Genomic DNA, 7,437 nt, shown 5'->3' with positions numbered 1-7,437 from the left:
GAGAAAAGAAAGAGAAAGAGAAGGAGAGAAGGAGAAAGAGAAGGAAAGAAGGAAGGAAAGAGAGAGAAAGAAAAGAAAGAAAAAGAAAGAAAGAAAGAAAGAAAGAAAGAAAGAAAGAAAGAAAGAAAGAAAGAAAGAAAGGAAGGAAAGCTGCCCAAGTTGGCAGAGGTGGTATGAGCCTGTAGTCCCTGCTACTCTGGAGGCTGAGGAGGGAGGACCCCTTGAGTCCAGGAGTTTGAGTCCAGCTTGGGCACCATAGCAAAACCTCCATCTCTAAAAATAAATAAATAAACATAAAATGAAAATTTTAGAAAAATTGCCATTTAGAAGCATACAACCAAGGTTTTCACTGTTGTTTTTTTTAGCTTTACCATCTTGGAGGATTGGTTCTTCTCTCAACCAATTTCATTGTTTTGCAGTCTGAGAATTTCTTTAGATATATGGAATCATTTTGAGCTCCAAAACAAGCTGCTCACTGCTCTAAGTCTTATACCTTTTTTTCCATCACTGTTTAGTCTGTCTTTCCCAACAAGTCCCCCATCTAGGGGTGCCAGGTTTGGCAATAAAAACCACAGGGAACCCAGGTAAATTTGAATTCCAGATAAGCAGTGAATAATTTTTTCATATAGGTATGTCCCAAATGTTGCTTAAAACACACTTAAAAATTATAATTGTTTGTATATGAAAAAAAATTGTTGTTTGTTTGAGATTCTAATTTAACTGAGCATCCTGTATTTTATCTGGCAAACCCTACTCTCATCCTAATTCATCTTCATAAAATATGTTAGCCCTTAAATTTAGTGGTGTCCACAAATTTAAAGAGCATCTTCTTATTCTATAATCCTAGTCAAGAGGGGAAATGCTAAATCCTCCATAGAAACCACTCCCTGCCGGGTGGCGTTTATTTATTTCCCCTCTGACATTGAACCTTTTAGCTGAATAGAACATGTCAACCATTGCTACCTCCATGTAATACTTGTCACATCTGAAGGATGTTTGTTTTTTCCCCTTTCTCGCTGATTTGAATTTTGGATTTTGTCTTTCAATAAAACAAATGCTACAGGTCTAGTTCATCACCTATTCTGAATCTAGGTCTGCCTTGTATTTCAGTGAAGAAATTAAATGAGGATAATATGGGTAATTATCGGGCACAGACTCTTCAGGTTCTATGGCAATAATGCATGAAAGACTGGTCTACAAATCATTAAAACCCTAAGTTTCAACCTTCTCCACTAGAAAGCAAAGAAGAAAGCCAAAGGAGGAATGGTTGATTTGCATGTCATTTCTGTTGTTTCACCTGCTTAAAATCTGATAAGATTCAGAATGTGTAAAGTGAAGCCTGGAAAATGGATTTCAGATTCGCCCCTCTCTGGCTGAAGGGAGCTCTTATGAGCTCAACTGATACCATAGTTCTCATGGGGAGAGAGGTGAACACCAAAAGTGTAATTGCTTTAATGAAATGCTCTTATAAATATACTATCATGCCAACTGATATCATTTTTATCCTAAATGCTATTGTAATTAAAATGTTGTCACTAATATCCGAAATCAGCAATTTCTAAAGTAGTTTAATATTGCAACTGCTTTAAAATGTGCTTGTAGACTAGCAAAATGTCAGAGCCTACTTTCAAAGGCTTTCTTCTGGGACACCATTTATACTTGCTTATAACTTTAGTAGTATTATTACCTCTCACTGTTGCACACTGGTTTTCTATAGCATTCTTTTTTTCTTTTTTCTTTTTTTTTTGTAGAGGTGGGGTCTCACTATGTTGCCCAGGCTAGTCTGGAATTCCTAAGCTAAAGTAATAGATATTGCAAATTCTATAAAACCTACCCCTGGTGTCTATAAAGAAATCAGTTATGGACTGGAATGGGAATGTGTAGGGAAATGAGCTATAAACCAGACGAACATTCCCCAAGAGCAGAATCTATTTTTTTTTTAAATAAAGAGAGAGTCTTGCTATGTTGGCTAAGCTGCTGTTAAACTCCTAGCCTCAAGCAATCCTCCTGCCTCCGCCTTCCAAAGTGTTGGGATTACAGGTGTGAGCCACTATGCCCAGCCAAAAACAGAATCTAAAATAGGAGCATTGTTTGTACCATGCATACGACACTTTTTAAGGAAACACACTCCGACTCTACAGTTTTGAAATTTGCGGCTGGGCGTGGTGGCTCACGCGTGTAATCCCAGCACTTTGGGAGGCCGAGGCGGGTGGATTGCCTGAAGTCGGGAGTTCAAGACCAGCCTGGCCAGCATGGTAAAACCCTGTCTGTACTAAAAATACAAAAATTAGCCAGGCGTGGTGTCAGGTGCCCGTAATCCCAGCTACTAGGGAAGCTGAGAAAGGAGAATCACTTCAGCCCGGGAGGCAGAGGTTGCAGTGAGCCGACATGGTGCCATTGGCACGCCAGCCTGGGCAACAGAGCGAGACTGTGTCTCACAGAAAAAAAAAAAAAAGAAAGAAAGAAAGAAAGAAATTTGCATGTGACTTCTTTGAGGTCAGCAGAGTGCAGAGAACTTGCAAACAGCTGAGAGCCTAAAAGCCCATAGGCACATCAGGGCACATAAGCCTCCGGGGTAGTCCAGTGGAAAATTCGCAAGTCTTTGGCTTGAGGCCTCAAGAACTTTGTAATTCTGGTTAAGAAATGTCCCTGCCCTCAACGTCACATCTGCTACTCAGAGCAAGTTATTATCTTCAGTTATTTCTGACTTAGGACTGTCTGTGGGTGGATCTGTCCTGTTTTTATTATGTCTGCTGGTTCTGATGATCTCATTACTTTGTTAATTAAATTTTTAGCTTATTTTAATCTCCCTTTAATAATTCACTTTTAGCAGCGGAGAAGAGGAAGCAGCACCTCAGAGAATAGTGTCCATCCCCGAGGTAGTTCTGCAGGCTTCCTTCCTGTGCTTCAAATTGTATCTTCTTGCAAGGCCTGGTAGACAGCCTTAAAGACACAGGTTAAAAATATTCATCCAGAGAATTTAGGAAGACCACAGGCTAAATTACTCTTCTGAGGAAAAATGTAAATAGCCCTAAAGCCTCCCAAAATTGCCAGAAAAGAGAACCCCAGAGGCTGCTCATAATGTATCAAAGGCCAGGACCAGCAATTGCTATTGCCCTTGCTATACTCTTTCTGTTCCCCCCTCCCTCATCAATGGATTTCATTTGGGAATTACCTCTTCATAGTCACTGCCTGTTTCTCTACTTTGGTGTACATGGATGTGAATGCATGTCGTATGTTTAAAAATTGGTTTTTCTTTGTTGTTTATCATTTTGGCGTATAACACTAGCTCCCAATTTGATCTCTTCAGGCAGAGGACAGACTCTGAAAAGAGTCTTCTAAAATATGATAATCTGGCCAGGTGGGGTGGCTTACGCCTATAATCTCAACACTTTGGGAGACCACGGTGGGCAGATTGCTTGAGCACAGGAGTTCTAGACTAGCCTAGGCAACACGGTCAAACCCTGTCTCTATCAAAAAAACAAAACGGAAACAAAAATTAGCCAGTCGTGGTGGCATGCACCTGTAGTCCAAGCTTCTTGGGGGGCCGAGGCAGGAGAATCGCTTGAGCCTGGGAGGTCGAGGCTGCTGTGAGCCAATATTGAGATCCCGCCACTCCAGCCTGGGTGACAGAGTGAGACCCTGTATCAAAGAAGAAAAAAAGATGTGATTATGTACTTGTAACCTATTGTGTGGACACTGACTCTTAGCTGAATGAGAAATTCAAAAGATGCCGGCTCTTCTGTCTAATTAAGGATATTAACTATTTTAAACTACTAAAAATATATTTTCCTAGTTTGTCATTCATGTTTTCCTTGTTATTCTGATTTTTTAGTGGTCAGAAGTTTACAAATTTAATGAAGTTAAATCCGTGCTCCTTATTAATGTGTATTTCCACATCAGTTTCTTGTACTTCCTGCTTTAAAAACAATTTTGTGTAAATATAGATTTAAAAGTAAGCAACTAAATATAAAAAGTTTAAAATAACTATAATAGCGCAAACTTATCTGTATAAGTTTCATGGTGTTTAGCAGTGTGATAATGGAGTAGCAGAGTCAGGAGCATGCCTGTCTGCTCTCTACCATATGCCAGCTATGCAGACCTGATGCTCTGTAGAATGCTCTACTGACATTCCCTGTCCTCTTCCCTTTCCTTTCCTGAAAAGTCAGTCCTAAAGAAGTTAAGTAGAATTAAGCATAGTAGGCATGAGCTTCAGAGGAAGGCTGTGGGTGACAGGGGAGTTGGAGTGCTCCAGAGGGGATGTCAGAGCCCAGGTGGAAGGAGAAGGACATGTATAAGGAGAAGGACATGTATCTGCCTTCACTTAATATTTGTAATTGTTAACTCAAGGTCCTTACATCTGGAATATTCTTATCAATATGTTAATTATTTAATAAGAATCCTTAATTATTTAGGATTGTATTGGTTACAAGGGATAATAAGTAAAACACTACCTTAAGAAAAAATATAAAAGGAACTTATTGGCAGATTATTGGGGTCTCAGAATCTAAGGGGAAGGTGAATAACCAAGTCACAAGAAGGGCCAGCCTACAGGACAGGATAATGCTCTGGAACAACTTGAGCCAGGAGCTTAAATATTCTCAAGGTGTTCTCTATACCTTTTATCTCCTTTTCTCTTTGTTCTCTCTCTCTCTGTGTATTTACATAGTAGGAAAAAATGGCCGCCAATGGTATCAAGATTTTACTTGCAGAGCATACAACTACAGGACAGTGACCATCTTGGTCTCCAGTGTTTCCAGATCTAAAACCCCCAGTGAATAAATTCACTGGCTATGCTTAGGTACCCATCATGACTACTCCTGTAGCCATGGATGGAAGTGGGAGGAAAGAAAATGAGAGAGTATTTGAGAGATTTCCAAGAAGGGAGGTACTATGTGGATAAGTCATAACGACCTATTACTTAGGCCTTCTCTGTTTATCTCCATCTCTGAGATGGGTAATTTGGGCATAAAGGTGATCACTCCTGCTTTAAACTTATTCTGACTTGGCTGGTCTGAGTGCATGGTGTCTACAATTAATTGATCAAAACTAGTTACAGATTTCTTTGTTCCTCCTCCACTTCCACTGCTTCACTTGGCTAGCCTAAAATACAAACAAACAAACAAACAAAATAAAACCCTTATTCTGACTTAACACTACTCTGCAATGACTGTACACTCAGCTTGGATGATGAGCTCAGAGAGATGACATTTACAAGACAGAGTTTCTCAGTTTGTATGTTGTCTTCTGTGTTCCGTGCGGTCTGTAACTCTTTATTTACTTCATCTGGAAAAGGCCCCCCCATAATCTGAGCAAGCAGGAAACAGGATTTTGATTTGGTTTTTTATTTGCTAAGGAGTGCTATGAAACAATGAAAAGCTTAGCAGTCAATTGCTACAAGGTTTTACTTGCTTCAAAACCTTACTTTTTAATACTATTTTCAAGCAACATAGAAATTTACTAATAAGTACCTTTATAAAGAATATTTAAGGGGAAAAAAAACCAAGATGACTAAAAGAGGCCCTGAGCCTAGCAATTATGGTCAATAATTCATGTTTGGGGGCCCATTGCTAATGGTATAGAGGCATAAATTCCTCTTGATCTAATTTTCCCTTCAAATCACTGTTGTTTGCAGTAAAAAAAATTACACTGAGGTTTACCAATAAATTGTCATACAGTATGTTCATACTTTAATATGTGCCCTTTAATATCTCTCTATTCTCACTAGGGTTTTTCTTTTTATTACAGTATTTTAGAAATCATATTCATATCTCTGCAATTTGCTTTTTAAACTTAAATGTATCATATTTATTCTTCTAAGACTTGGTCAATGTACACAGATATAATAATTTTTATTAGCTATAGGAAATTACTATAGTATGAATGATTCATCATTCACATAATCATTGTCTTATTGATAGACATTCGGTTATTTCCAGTTTGGGGCCATTATTTTTAAATGCTGCAATAAACAGATACTCTTAACACATGTGTATGGGAACATATGTGTTTATCTATATGTTTTTATATATTGAGTTTTTCTATAAAAACTGACTTTTTCTATAAAATTTATATTAAAGAAATTATCAAAAGTGGGATGTCAAAGCATAGCATATTTTTAATTGATAAATTCTACTAAATACTTTCCAAGAAGATTATAGCTAATTATAATTTCATAAACAAAGTATGATATTTCCATTTCCCTATAACTATATTAGCACCAGACATTAATCTTTTACTATCCATCAATCTGATAATAACTGGTATATTGTATTGTTTTGCATTTTCCTGACTACTACTAAGATTGCATGTTTACTATATTTATTATCCACTTTTTTCTCTAATAAATTGCCTATTCTTATATTTTGCCTATTTTTCTTTTGTTTAATTATCATTTTCAATTTGTAGTTCTTTATGTGAAGATATTATTATACCTTAATTTTTATTTACTATATATTTAATATTACTATTAATTCCTTGTTTCTCACATGTGTCATCAATGTTCCTTTTTCTGCCTAGCTCTTTTTTTTTTTTTTTTTTTACAGTCCAGAGGTCTTGGATTTTTTTTTTTTTTTTAAACACCTACTATGCCATGAATTCATAAGGAAGAGGTTCCAGCAGCTCAGGCTTTTTCCCATTGGTTCTCACAAAGTCTGCTTTTCTGGGTGGAGCAGGCTGGCGCTTCAGGTGAACCCAGGTACCATTCTCTTTGGCTTCTTTCTTTTTCTGATCATTTTCCTTCAAGCATTTCAGGAAACAATCTCAGCTCTTAGAACGCTGAATGTTCTCAATACCCACATTAATTCTCTTGGCAGGAATCTTGCCCTTAGCTTGTTACAACAATGCCAGCAGCATGCTGGGGAACAAGGTAGACTCTTTCAGCTTTCCCATGGTAACACTTGTGGGGCATTCCTTTTCGAACAGTACTCACTCCTTTGATGTTTACGATATCACCTTTCTTACAGATTTGCATGTACGTGGCCAAAGGAACAACTTCATGTTTTCTAAAAGGCCTAAAAATCACATATGGGGTGCCTCTCATCTTTCCTGTTGTGTTCATCATTTTGGCAAATTACTGGACGATGGTGGTTCCTGCCCAAAGGACTGCCTAGCATTTCTATCTTGTTTTTTTAATGATGATTTTTATCATACACAAACATCCAGCTTTGCTTTGTTTTTCACAGATGTTTTAATCTTTTCCTTTATGAATTCTTGTCTTCCTGAATTACTTAGAAAGTTTTTCCACTCATCCTCACTGCTATAGACTGAATGTTTGTATTCCCCACCAAATTCAAATTCACTTCTTGAAACTCTAATCCCCAATGTGTTGCTATTTTTAGGTGGGGCCTTTGGGAGGTGATTAAGTCATGAGAGTGAAGCCTTCATGAATATAATTAATGCCCTTGTAAAAGAGATCCCAGAGAGCTTCCTTGCCCT

General features: G+C 37.7%; 1 pseudogene; it reads right to left on the bottom strand.

Moving 5' to 3' along the window:
* Positions 1-6,585: 6,585 nt before the first annotated feature.
* On the bottom strand, positions 6,586-7,063 carry LOC131380860 (large ribosomal subunit protein eL21-like; annotated as a pseudogene).
* Between the last annotated feature and the right edge of the window lie 374 nt (positions 7,064-7,437).

This window comes from Hylobates moloch, unplaced genomic scaffold, assembly GCF_009828535.3.
Source record: "Hylobates moloch isolate HMO894 unplaced genomic scaffold, HMol_V3 SCAFFOLD_12, whole genome shotgun sequence".
Lineage (NCBI taxonomy): Eukaryota > Metazoa > Chordata > Mammalia > Primates > Hylobatidae > Hylobates > Hylobates moloch.
The sequence above is the reverse complement of the archived record's forward strand: the minus strand, read 5'-3'. Positions and strand labels throughout refer to the sequence as shown.